General features: G+C 40.0%; 1 pseudogene; it reads right to left on the reverse strand.

Moving 5' to 3' along the window:
- Window positions 1-2210: 2210 nt before the first annotated feature.
- LOC119251445 (glyceraldehyde-3-phosphate dehydrogenase-like) lies at window positions 2211-9368 on the reverse strand (annotated as a pseudogene).
- Between the last annotated feature and the right edge of the window lie 4448 nt (window positions 9369-13816).

Consider the following 13816-nt stretch of genomic DNA (forward strand, 5'->3'; position numbering starts at 1 on the left):
TAGATGATGACCCTACTTACCAGTTAAAGTTAGGATGACAAAATGGTGGTGTCAAATGTTCTTACCTGAGGACTAGTTATTATTTTTCTTGAAAATATGTGTGTGATGGATTGTGTCTATCTTGCTATATAAACAGGCGAGAGTCTATCAGTATTTGTCTTATGCCTGTGCTGCACATTACCTTCTGGGCTATGCTTATTCTTATTCAATCAATAATGAAAGCACTGCATTTCTCAGCTACCTTTGTGGAGGGGATTTCTAGTTTCGGAGAATTTTTGATTCTAATTATATTTCCTCAATACTGGTTCCCCAAAATCTTCCTTCTATCCAGTTGATGCATATTGGTCATTTCTGGTCAATAATAACTAGTGTCTCAGGTTTGGTCTGACATGGCTCAAAATGAAGTCTTACAAGTTATTACTTTGTAAACTGCATTTGATTGCTCTTGTCATATGTACTTCTCTTTGCAACTAAAAACATGTGCAAACATAGAGTGCTTAGGCAGCTCTACTTTAATGGGAATGTGCTTTGTCGGTGTCGCCTGTGAAATTCCATCTTCTCTATAGTACTTAGAAGGAATTTTTTAAACTTATTTAATTTTAGGTAGAAAAAGAATTGTGGCCTTACAGAGATTTTAGTTGCAAGGAATAAATGTTACTTGCTAATCCCTGGTGAATTTTAACTAAGATTGCTGATCTTTATAAATATTAATACTGATAAGATCAATTTAACTTACTAACAAATGGAAGGAAGGTACAGGCATTTAAGAGTCATGGTCAATATAATTTGGATTTATAGAAATCAAGGATAATCTAGGCCAATGCCAACTTTTTACCTTTAAAAAAGGGTTTTTCTTCAAAACTGACCTGTAGCTGTACCTTTGAGACAAAATATGTACAGAAAATGTTCATTAAAATAGATTCCAAAGCTATTAATACTGACACTCAGTCTTGGAAAATGTCTTTTAGAACCTAGGAGAGAATGGAATATTTAGCTTGAGCCAAAGGAGCTCACTGCAGCATGTGAAATAGCATTTTGAAGGGTATTTGCACATAAATGGAGAGTTTGTTCTCTGCTGCTACCTGTTAAAGTTTTGAAACCTGCAGCAATAGAGGAATGGGTACCTGATTGTGCCCTTAGTCTGTTGCAACCAGTATTCTGTCTTATTTTCTATGTGTGTTCATTGAAGTCAGGTCAAGTGAAAGGACTCTACTCTGTGATTACTGCTATGAAAAGAACATCAGCTTGGAGAAAACAAGTAGCTGTCTGCGTTAAATACCTCAGCCATATACAAAATAAATTTTGTCAAAATCTTAAAAAGCACTAATCAGCTGCTTCATATGTTTAACTTTAAAAAAAATCATTACAACTCATTTAAATTCAATTTAGTGGGCATTGTGGAAACTACTTTAAATCAAATAGACTCCATCTTGTCTCTAGTTACCATGTTGAGAACGCTGGGTGAATTACTAAGTACAGCAGTTCAGCAGCCTGATACAACTGACTTAACTGGACTCAGCAGCCTGGCTCAAAACTCTGTATCAGCAACTATGAACAACTCACTGTTTTCTCCTTATAGTTTGACTGTGAAAGAATCACAGCAGCCCATTCTCTTAGGAAGGCCATTTGCTGTTTGTTATGAGAGACCCCCACATTGCAGCTTTTTGTCTGAAGATTCCTCTCCCAATCAGAAAGTTCTAAACAAATGATCTAAAACTTAGGTCACTCCCCTGTTTGATTATTTAAAGTTTCTGTCTGCCCTGACAGTATAGTCACACATTAGAACTCCTTTTTTGTGGATCTGAATCATGATTCCTATTCTAAAATATCACTCTCTTGATTTTATCACAGCGTGATTATTTCTAGGTCAACCCGCATTTTAGTAAGTATTGACTGCATGCCTTTACCATGTGCTCTGAAAACCTTAAAGGAAGTAGAAGCTATAGTTCCCTCTCCTTAAAAGAGAACAGTAGTTAATCAGGATTGGAATGAACAGAGCAAAAGTCCAGAAATAATTCTATAACTATTCTTGAAGTACAAAGTAGTGGTTTATATTATCTTGTTTAGGTGGAACTAGTTTTAAACAGTTTATAATTATATAATGGTTTTCCTTTTATTTCTTCTGTTGTCCCAAGTAATTGCTTATCTATATATAGCATGTCTTATCGACTATGATGAGAATAACTCCTTTTATGAAAAATGTAGGTGATTTAGTATCTTTGAAAGCATAAAGCTGAAGTTGATTCAGGGAACTTGAGAACAGCATGATCCTGGGATACCTGAAAGAAGAAACGTTCAAAACAGAAGAAAGAAATATCAATTCCTATTTCTTTTGTTCTGTTTCTTAAAGGAAACGGGGATTAGCCTAGTAAATTTAGTAGGCTATTGTATAAAATGTTTTAACATTGAATGGGGGCCTCTCAATTGGTCGTGACATTTTCCCTCTCTACTTTAGTCTTGTCTCTGATAGATCACATATGGTTAAAAAAAGTCCTGATTCCTCAGCCCAATAGAACTACTGCTTCAGTAAATTATTCAGAGACCTGAGGTGCTACAGCTGTGGGAGGAATAAATGGGTCCTGACATTCACTTGTTAGAGTCTTCATTAAAGACATGCTAAGCAAAGTCAGTGATGGCAAATGAAAAAGAAAAATTGCACCAGATTAGTTAAAAAGGCAGGGAAGATTTTACTCAAGTCTATTGTTATGCTAAGTGAATAAGTCAGAAGGAGAAAGCCAAATACCAGATGATTTTACTTAAATGTGAAACAAAACTAAACCAAAACATACGCTAGAAATCTGACTGTAGAATTGAAGCTACCAAAAAGGGAATATGGGAGACAGGGAAGAGAGAGGTGGGATCCCAGTGGACTATGGTGGAGGATTATGGGTGCTTTGGTGTTGGGCAGGGTGTGGTAATGAATGAGGAAGTTAGGAAGTGGATACAGGCAGTCAGGAATAAGATACCCCAAGCCCCCAACCCTGTTTATCAATCGGAATAAGGAACAATCAGTGGAGCCAGGAGGGCATCCCCCAAGCCCAGGTGTCTGAAACCCATTTCTCAAACTAAATGAGGAATAATTGAGGGGAGTCAGGGTGTCCCCCAGCCCAATTAAAAATGGAATATTCAGAACACCAACACAATAACACAATGCTAAAGCAACAACCAAAGCTAGTTTCAGGAAGGCAGGTGTAGGGGAAGGATGGCACAGAGCAGGATCTCTGTGACTGTAAGGTCAAGAATGACACAGTGCAGGTTTTCTATGATCCAGCAGACCGGGTAAAGGAGGAGTCAGAGTCCTCAGTGGTTTTTTGCAGCTCTTTTATTGGGATTTAGCGGGTACGTGGCAGGCAGGACTGCCAGCCTCCCAGCCCCCAGCAAATCTTCATTCTATCTGGGCTCTCTGGCGTTCTCTCTGCTTTTCTTCTTTTGGCTTCCATTCATTCTTGGCTTCTCCTGGCGTCCCCGTGATGCCGCCTTAAAAGCCCAGTCTTAGCCCAGGTGAATCCCATCTACTTATGCCCACACCCTACTCCAGGTGCCCGCCATCAGGCATGCATTCAGGACCACAGGATTCAGTCATCTGTCCTGATGGCAGGAGGGCAGAAAAGCCTAACATTTTTCCTTACCCTGCAGTGACCCAAGCAGATGGGGTAAAAGAGGAGTGTCGGGGCAGGAAGGGGCACTGAACAGGTTTTCTGTTCCAGCAGACCGGGTAAAGGAGGAATCAGAGTCCTCAGTGGCTTTTGCAGGTCTTTTATTTAGATTTACCAGGCATATGGCAGGCAGGGGTGCTGGCGAGCCGGAAGACTGGCAGTCCTCCCAGCCCCCAGCAAATTCTCACTCTCTCTGGGCTCTCTCTGGGCTCTCTCTAGTGTTCTCTCTGCTTCTCTTCTCTTGGCTTCCATTCGTTCTTGGCTTCTGCTGGCGTCCCCACGATGCCACCCTTATTAAACTCAGTCTCTCAGCCCAGGTGTACCCACTCCAGGTGCCGCCATCAGGCATGCATCCAGGACCATAGGGTTCCCTCATCAATCCTTATGGCAGGAGGGCAGAAAGGCCTGATGCTTTTACCTTACCCTACGGGAGTCCTGGAGCTCTCTGTGGTTTTTTCAGGGTTTTATTGAGTTTTACCAGGTACAGGGCAGATAGGGTGCCGGGGCCCCAGGAGGCTGGTAGGCCTCCTAGCCCCCAGCGTATCTTCTCTCTTTCTGGGCTCTCCGGTGTTCTCATGTGCCTCCACTTCTCTGCCTGTTCGCCGCCCTTATAAGCCTCCACTTCTCTGCCACTTCGCCGCCCTTATAAGCCCTGTCTCAGCCCAGGTGAAGCCCACCTATGTATGCCCACACCCTACTCCGGGTGCCGCCATCAGGCATGCATTCGGGACCGCAGGGATCCATCATCCATCCTAATGGCAGGAGGGCAGAAAAGGCTGACAATCCTTTACCCTACAGCAGGCCGGGTAAAGCAGAAACTCAGTAGTTCTCAGTTACCTAGGCGACCCCATGGTCCCTAACCTGTGAGAGACACAACAAGGAGTCACCCAACAGCTGAACTCCCCTACTCCTTTCCCAATATACCTATCTGTATAGACTCCTGCTTTTCGCCCTTCAGCAGCTACCCACTCGGAAGCCCTCTCTGCCTAGAGAGTTTTCCTGTCCTTCCTCTTATATATCAGAAAATCTTGCTTTTCTGTAACTTTGGTCTCCATGTTGAAATCTTTCCTCTATGAAGACAGGAACTAAGAGAGCAGCCCCTGGGGGTTCTAAGACCCTCAAGGCCTGATTCATCAACATACATTTAAAGATGTGTGAACATGTACCTCTAAATCATATAGAGTGTTGTAAATCAATGTTACTGGGTAAAAAAAAAATAAAGCAATTAAAAAGTAGTATTGTAATAGAAGAGAGAGATTGAACTCTTCTTCTTGAAAAAGATGAGTGGCCATATCCTTGGCAAGAATGAGCTAGAGGAAAAATACTCGAGGATGTTGGGGTTTAGGGAGAGATTGGTTAGTGTGATTATGCAGTTTGTGTTTACTAATTGTTATACTTCTACCCTCCCACAGAGGACTCCTGTCTTTTCCATGATTACATTTCAAAGGGACCCAGGTTCTGAAGAAAGACATTTCTCAGTTGTAGAAGATTTAACTATCAAAGGAGTGGAGAAAAAAAAAAATTAGTTGCGGGGCCTCCCCTGGTGGCACAGGTGGTTGAGCGCAGCGCTGTGAAGCTGTCCGCAGGCTCTGCAGTGTCAGTTCGATCCCGGCTGGCCAGGTGAGGGTACCATATGGTGCGCAGACCTCTCCTGCTGCCCACTACTCCCCCCAGCAGTGTACTTTGTCAGTGTGCCTGTTCTGTTCCCCGCTCTGACTCTGGTGAATCCTCTCACCCTCCTACGCATCTGGACTATACCCCGGTTCTTGTAAAAATAAATAAATAAATCTTTAAAAAAAAATACTTGCAAGTTTTCCAAAGTAAATAATCTAAGAAAAGGGTGGTAGTGGACTAAGAGTTGGCAAGAAGGCTATCTAAAGTTTAGTCAAACTGAAGGGAATGTTAAGTCTGTCCTGGCCACAAAGGTAATTAGGAAATATGGTTGAGATTTTTTTTAACCTTTCTTTTTTTGACTCTCTATCTCTCCATGCTGCTCTCCCTCTGCCAAATCTTAGGATAACTACTTCATTAGTACATTAACTTTTTTTCAAACCTGAATGATGTGAAAATGGACATTTGGATCAAGAGCAAATTATCATATTAATCGTCAATTTAACAACAGTTCATTAGAGTGTGATGAAATATAGCAATACTCAATTCAAGGATGATAAATTTATTGCAACCATAACAAATAGTTGAACTTGTGAGATATTTGAAATCCTTTTTTTAAAGATTTATTTATTTATGCATACAAGAGCTGGGGTGTAGGACAGAGGTGCAGGGGGTGAGGGGATTCACCAGAGACAGAGTGGGGAGCAGAACTGGCAGACTGACTGAAATACACTGCTGAGGGGAGCAGCAGGCAAGACAGGAGAGATCTGCTGCGCCATGTGGGTTAGCTCTCTGGCCAGCCGGGGATCAAACTCATGCTGCAGTGGCTGCTGATAGCTGAGACTTAAATCCCTTGTACCACCAGGGAGGCCCTATTTGAAATGTTTTGTAAGATAAAGTTAAAATTGCTAACTTGCATACAATTTATTTATTTGTTTGGTACAGTGTACCTTATTGATGGTATATGACAAGGTAGAGTTCCCTGCACTCATCCTCTTTTCTAGGGAGGTAGACAAGTGAAGAGGTCTCAGAAGGTTCTTAATATGTTGGAGGGAAGGACTCCCCAGCAGCTGGCTGACAGCTTTTCTTCCTTTTGTATTCTCTCTGGGGCTAGTGGTCCAGGGGCTATTACTTCTTGAAGGTGATCTGGGCCATAATTCACAACACCTTGTTTGATAGCTAAATTCATTGTCATACCAAGAAATGAGCTTGAAAAATTCGTTGTTGAGTTGGATGCTAGTCCCATCACTGAAGATGGAGGAGTGGATATCTGTTAAAATTGCAGGAAATAACTTGGTCCTCAATGTAGCCCAAGATGACCTTGAGGGGGCTCTGTGACACCTGACTTACCATCTTCTTGATGCCATTGTATTTGGCAACTTTTTCTAGGGGACAGGTCAGATTACAACAGACATATTGGGGGTAGGGACATGGATTGCCAGTGAGCTTCCCTTTCAGCTCGGGGATGACTTGATGACCCTCAGCATTGGCAGTACTAGTAGATGCATGGATGATGTTCTGAACAGGCCCTTGGTCCTCTAGCTTCCTAGTGGGGCTGCCCAAGATAGTCTGAGCAGTGATGTCATAGATCATGGTCATAAATTGGGCATGGATGACCCAAAGGAGTCAAGTGGTTGATGGTACTGGAGGCATTACTGACAATCTTGAGGGAGTTGTCATACTTCCCATGGTTGTGCCCATTATAAAGATGGGGCCTCAGCAGAAAAGATAGAGATCATGACCCTTTTGGTGCCACTCTTAGAGTAAACCTCTGTCTTCTCCAAAGTAGTGAAGACACCAGTGGACTCCACAACATATTTACCACAACATATGCATCAGTATCATTCCATCTGATGTTGGCAGGACCTTGCTTCTGGAAGATGGAGATGGGTTTTCTATACATGATAAGCTTTCTGTTCTCAGCCCTGATTGTGCCATTGAACTTACCACATGTAGAGTGATACTGGAACATGTAGACTCTGTAGTTGAAGTCAATGAAGGAGTCATTAATGGCAACAATATTACTTTGCCAGAGTTAAAAGCAGCCCGTATGGCCCTGTGCCAGATCTAGCCAAGTCCAATCAGTTCAGCTTTCACAAGTCAATCCTGATTGACTCTTCTTCAGGATCAATCCTAGTGACTCAGGGATGCAGCTGGCACTGCACATGAAGAGGTGGATATTGAAATGGGAGGAGCAGAGAGGCTCTGCATAATATTTAAATGCCTAAACTAAGTTTCTTTATTTTATGATATCAGTGGTTTAGAATAGATATACAAAGTAATTCATTTATTTTGGTAACATAATTTGTGAAAGATAATGCTGTGGTAACAAGTCTCTTTTCCTAAATGTTATGTAATATTTGACGTTCTCTTTGTTAGTGTTAATATAAAAGGTTAAAATATTTCTAAGTATAAAAATGTGATTGAGGCCCTCCCTGGTGGCACAAAGGGGTTAAGCACAGAACTGTGAAGCTATCCACAGCCTCTGCAGAACCAGTTCGATCCCTGGCCTGCCAGGGAGCTCCCCACCTGGTGCAGCAGACCTCTCCTGTCTTGCCTGCTGCTCCCCTCAACAGTGGATTTCAGTGGATCTGCCTGTTCTGCTCCCCACTCTGTCTCTGGTGAATCCTCTCACCCCCTGCACCTTTGGCCTGTACCCCAGTTCTTGCATGCATAAATAATAAATAAATCTTTTTAAAAATGTGATTGAGGCGCTCCCTGATGGCACAGGTGGTTGAGCACCGCACTGTGAAGCTGTCCGCAGCCTCTGCAGCGCGGGTTCGATCCCTGCCAGCCAGCAAGAATCCCACATGGTGCAGCAGACCCCTCCTGTCTCGCCTGCTGCTCCCCTCAGCACTGTATTTCATCAGTCTGCCTGTTCTGTTCCCCGCTCTGGCTCTGGTGAATTCTCTCAACCTCCCGCATATCTGGCCTGTACCCCGGTTCTTGCATAAATAAATAAATCTTAAAAAAAAACTTTCTTAAAAAAAATGTGATTGAGATTCCAAGTAAGATTTAGTGTCAAAGCAATAGTTCAATAAAGTATGTTCCAAGATAGCCATCATATACTCTCATATACTGACTCATTCATTTTAATGTTTGTCTTGTCATTCAAAACTAGGTATACCTTTCTGAAAGAACATGACCTTTCTATTTCAGAATTACTTCTAACTTTGACTGACCAGAAGATGTAACAATTCATAATCACCTTGACCAAGGTAGTTGTAAATTCCCTTTATTTTCTGTGGCTGGCAAACATAAGCTTATGATACTATGTAAGTTTTTAAAGAGCTGGTATTAGATTATTTGTTGCCTATTAATATAGCTTTAACCAGGAGAAATCCAAGCAGAGAAATGCTATGATCAAAAGCCAGCTAAAAGATTTTACTTAATAACGTTGAGAGCAACAAGAAAGAATAAATCAACAGTTACAGAAGAAAAATTAAGACAAGGCTATGGGGTAAGTAGCACTAGTGCTGTAATGAAGCCTAAGGGCAGAATTCACTTTTGTCATCTACTAGCTGACAGACGAGGCATGGGCCTGCCCTCTGGACTTCACTTCACTCAATCCCTTCTCCGGCCAGTGCTAACAGTGATGTAGTGCAGCTTTCTTTTTCAAAAATGATATCAGGGAAGACTCTGATACTGTCACTTCCCAGTTTTATCATCAGTCAGATATTTGAGAGACAAAATAATATCTGTATCCAAAGCCTGTATCAAAGCACAGGCTTTGGAGATAGATAAATGGTTGGGTGTAAATTTTAGCCCTTTTACCTACTAACTTCATGACCTAAATAAGTTACTTAACCTCAGCTTCTTGATCTCTCAAAAGGGAGATAAAAGTGCCCATAGGTCTGGGTCTGTGTGAAGACTAAATGAAGTAATAACTGTGTTGTCAATATCACATTGGGAATATCAGCTGAAGCACTGAGGGAGAAAAGAGATGCTAAAGTGATTTTCTAGAGCATTCAGTAGGAATTTCAAAATAGGCTAGATGAGAATATATAAAAAGGCAAAAATGAGTCATATTATTGGGGCCAAGGATAGTTGTGAGCAGAATTTCCTTCTAAAGAAAAGCGACTGCCCTTTATCTACCGTCATCACCTTGCCCAGGGGTGACTGCCTGAATGCATCCACACTTGTCCCAGTTTGGGGAGAGAGCCTTTTCATAACATTGTGAGAACCTAAAATGCGTTGTCTGACTTGGGGAATATAACTGACTGGCACCTTCTTCCTACACTTGAAATCTGGTCAACTTGGGTGGCAGAATAAAGTCAAATTGAACTCTTTGGTTTTTTCCTGCATACCTGATGCTTGTTCTAGAAGTAAATGCAAGAATGTTCCTTGTGGACCAGATGTGGTCTACATGTGTTGTGAGTGACATACCCAGGTGGGTGGCTTGAATTTCCATCAGGCTTCAAGAAGGGAGAAGCTGAATATGGACCACAGGATTTCTAGACACTAAAGAGAGAGGAAGTGATCTTAGAGAGTTCATTTTTCTGGAGACCAGGGCACTTTGAAGGAGTAACTGCTGGTAGCCTATGACTGAGGTCAGGTGGCACCCTGGTAGGCATGGATGGCAGGACATTATTTTATGAGACTTCTGTTCCTGTAAGGACTTGCTTGCTCTTTTTGCCTTTATGTGCCTACCTATCAAGTTCACAAAATTGATTTTTTACTTGGATGGGGGAGATTTTTATTTACTAAACTGAGAATGTCCTTATAATGCTAAAGAGATGACAAGACTTTTTATATTTTCACTGATGGAAAACTTACAGGCCTACAGTTTTGCTTTTATATGTGTTTTTTTTTTTTTTCCCAAGAGGGGAGGAAGAAATTCCCCAAATGCATACCTTTCATGGGGAAAAGAAATAAAAAATAAAGTTACATTCTGATTATATCCCTCGAGTCAATCCTGTTCAATAGACACAATGCAAATGTAAAGCAGTTAGAGCTGTGACTGGCACATAAGAAGCACTGAACGAACATGAGACTTCTTTCTCTTAGTTGTTTTATTCTGTTTTGTTTTAGTTTAATGATTCCACTTACAAACTTGGACCTGAATCTGTTAGGTTAACCATGCTTGGGCATTTGTTTCAATTTTTACATGCAGGGCATAAAAACTCCTTAACAATTTCAAGTGCAATCCCCATTTTAAAGGTCTTCATTTTTGGTGTTCCCTGCCTTCTTTGTCCGTTGATTATCTGACATTTTGAAACACCACTTTGCTTTAATCTTTTATAGTATGGTGGTGTCTATATCACCACTTTCTGATGCACAGTTGACTCCGTGTTGGTGTATTTCTGGATTTTTGACAGCTTTATTCTCATCTTTCATCAATTCCTGCATGTGTTGGACTCTAGATCAAACTGTGATGCAGCCTCCTTATGTTCATGCACTGTGTTGTAGCTGTGGCTATAGCCATTCTCAGTAATCACTTTAACCCTATAGCAGTGTGAAATTTTGGTTGTTTAATAAAATGATCTTTTGAGACTCTTGTTATAGTAACCCAATTCTGACAAGGTGAATATAAAAATACACCTGTATACTTTGTATGCGAACATCTATATCATTCTACACTGTGGCTATGCTTATCTTTCCATACCTATAACCCCCAAACCTGGAAATTTCTTGTGTTATTAGAAATTCAGCTATACCCTACAGTTTTTTTTTTTTCTATCTTGACGAATTTAATGTGCCAACAGGGAGAAAGAAGAGCACAAGATTTGGAGGCACAAAGCATATAAATTGTAGTCTTGACTTTCAATGGAAACATGGAGTATAATAAAATTCTTCTTCCATCAGAAAGAAGAGAAGATGGATGTTCTTCACCCTTGTGTGAATTGCTATACAGTGATGGCAGTAGAAACAGAATTTAGTGCACAAACACTGATAATCAAAGTGTACATGCCTCTTGCTCAAAGAAACTGTTTTAATAAAAAGAAATGGAGGAGGCAAGGAGCTAAGGATATCAGAGAGGATGATGTAATTATTGCTGACTTGAGTCCTACATATTTATAACATGATTGGTAGTGACTCCCTTTGGGCCACTCGTTTTCTGAGCCTTTGTATTTTATTCATGCTGACAGCAGCACTGTTGGCAAACTACATGTGGCTCATCAAATATTTACTCATTATTGAATTGATAGAACACCTCTCCTCTTAAGAACTTACCGTGCTCCACATGAAACTTTTAAATTGTACAACTAACTTTTAGATACGTACTTACATATGGAAATATTAAAGCACAATATGGAGCTTGGGAAAAAGAGACATGTAATGAGAAGAAAAAAGGGCTAGTATTTGATCACCTGTGACATTGGCCCTGTGGAGTTCTAAATAGTCTAAACATAAATATAATAAAAGGGATATTTAGGGCAAATGCATGCTATATCTCCATGAACAGGGCTACTACCCGGAATTCTGCTTATATAATCTAGGGAATGAGGCTCAGCAGTTAGAAAGAAACTTTTATGCTACTGCCCTGTTTCCCTCAACACACTCCCAAAGCGAGCTTTGAGTAGCCACCTCTCAATTATTTCTTCCTGGGTGCGTTTTAATAGCTCAGGTTTGAAGCTAATATTCAAAATCCACCTCCAAAACGTACCATCTTAAGTTTCATCATAAAATTAGTTCTTTTTATAGAGAGAATGGAGAAGGGAATGATGGAGCAGAGTTGTTGTGATTGTCCATAAGCTCCATGAATAAGATAACCCACCCTCCACTCTGTGAAGGCTGGGGAGGAAGGTGTAGGAAGGTGTTTTTCATTTCTGTACCCCCAGGGACTGGATGTTGTTCTCTCCCTTCAAATTTTGTGTATTGGTGTCCCCTAAAGTTTCCTCTCTGAGAGAGTGTCAGTCCTCTATCTTAGATTTGTTTAGCAACTGGAAGGTAAATGGAGGAGGGCAACTTGAAATATAATGGTGACAGTGACACAAATAGTAATATGAAAGAATCCTCTAAATATAGAGACTTTGCTGAGTCTTCCCAGTCCTAGCTTAGTGCCTGGCTTCATAGATGCTTGCTTATTATTTGTTGAATGTATGAATGCATAATCCATGTATTCACACGTGAATACTAAATTATTTTTATTATGATTCTTCCATATGAAACTCAGTTCTGCAAATGCTTTATGTCAACTTTTTATTTTGTATAATGAACTGAACATAATGAAGAAGAAAATCCAGGCACTCATGTGGTTCTGATATCTGCTTTTCTCATCAATCACCAAAGTTTCTTTTATTCAACATATTGGCCATGTGGGTGACACTTCTTTTTCCAGCACATCCCTTTTTAAACTGCATTTTGTTAAGATAGCTCTTCAGATAAGATGTTTTCCTTTTCGTCTACAGATGATAAATGAGGTCTCTATTAATTCTAAGCCACCTCAATAAGTAATTTTATCTTCAGAGGCTCTAGGCAAAGTTTAGACATTTAGTGTCAGTACCACCATGCCCTGATTTACATTTGGATTTTTGCCCAATTGAAAGATGATAGTCCCCCATTGCCTGTGCAACTATGTCTATATTCCTAAACCTGGCATTTAGCTTTTCCCTTTTCAGTGCTTAGAAAAGGTATCATGATTGTTTTAAAAACTCATATACTTTTATAGTGTTGCGAGCTCTAATTTATGGATGAATATGTGAATTTTATGGCAAGAAAAATGATTTTATTCATTTATATCATATTAAATAGTATAAAGAGTTACTAGCTTTTATAACTATTAAAATCTTACACTTATAATCCCACGTATAACAAGGGAGAAGTTGAAAAAAAATACATGCCCACTATTATCACACTTAATAAAAGACCCTTGACTTTAAATTGTGGGATAAGTCAATGCTGCCGTTAAGATAAAGGTAAAAACCTAAGTGCTTACAGGTTATCCTTAAAGTAGATAGAATTCAAATAGGTGAATGAAAGTGAAGAAGGCATTTCAGACAACAGAAGCTAGAATATTCCTGGCTGCCAGTGGCATGGTAATAGGAGATTTTGTGGAAGACATACTTTAACTTAAAAAAGTTGTCTTCAGAAGTTAATAGTGGCTTAACGTGCTTAGGGAAAAGAATTGATCTTGACTCTATAAATTACAGAAAAGTTTCTTTCTCACATTCTTTCTAAATTGACTCAAATAAAAGCCTCTCACTATATTTCTGCCACTTTGGCTGCTAGTTTAGTCACCAAGATAAAAGTTCTCAAGCTAGTACTGATGGAATTTTTAGAATTATTTTCTTTGTTATTCACAATATCTTTGATTACTAGTTTGATGAATAGTTGTATAAAAATTCTCTTTTTTCCATTTCTGAAGCATCTTCACAAATTCTGTTTTTGATTTCCACTCATATTTGTAGACACTTGCGGTTACTCTCATTTTATTTCAACAACAAAATTAGTTTTCTTTGTGGAATAAAATGACTTATTTTTTTCCAATATAAATGATTTAAGGCTAGTAATTGTAGTTGTTGCATTTTATGCTGATTCATTGCTTTTATTTTTATCTAAGTGTAACATGTATTAATATATTTAGCACATCACATAATTTGGTCATG

This window comes from Talpa occidentalis, unplaced genomic scaffold (assembly GCF_014898055.3).
Source record: "Talpa occidentalis isolate TD23 unplaced genomic scaffold, MPIMG_talOcc4v2.1 talOcc4.2, whole genome shotgun sequence".
Taxonomy (NCBI): Eukaryota; Metazoa; Chordata; class Mammalia; order Eulipotyphla; family Talpidae; genus Talpa; species Talpa occidentalis.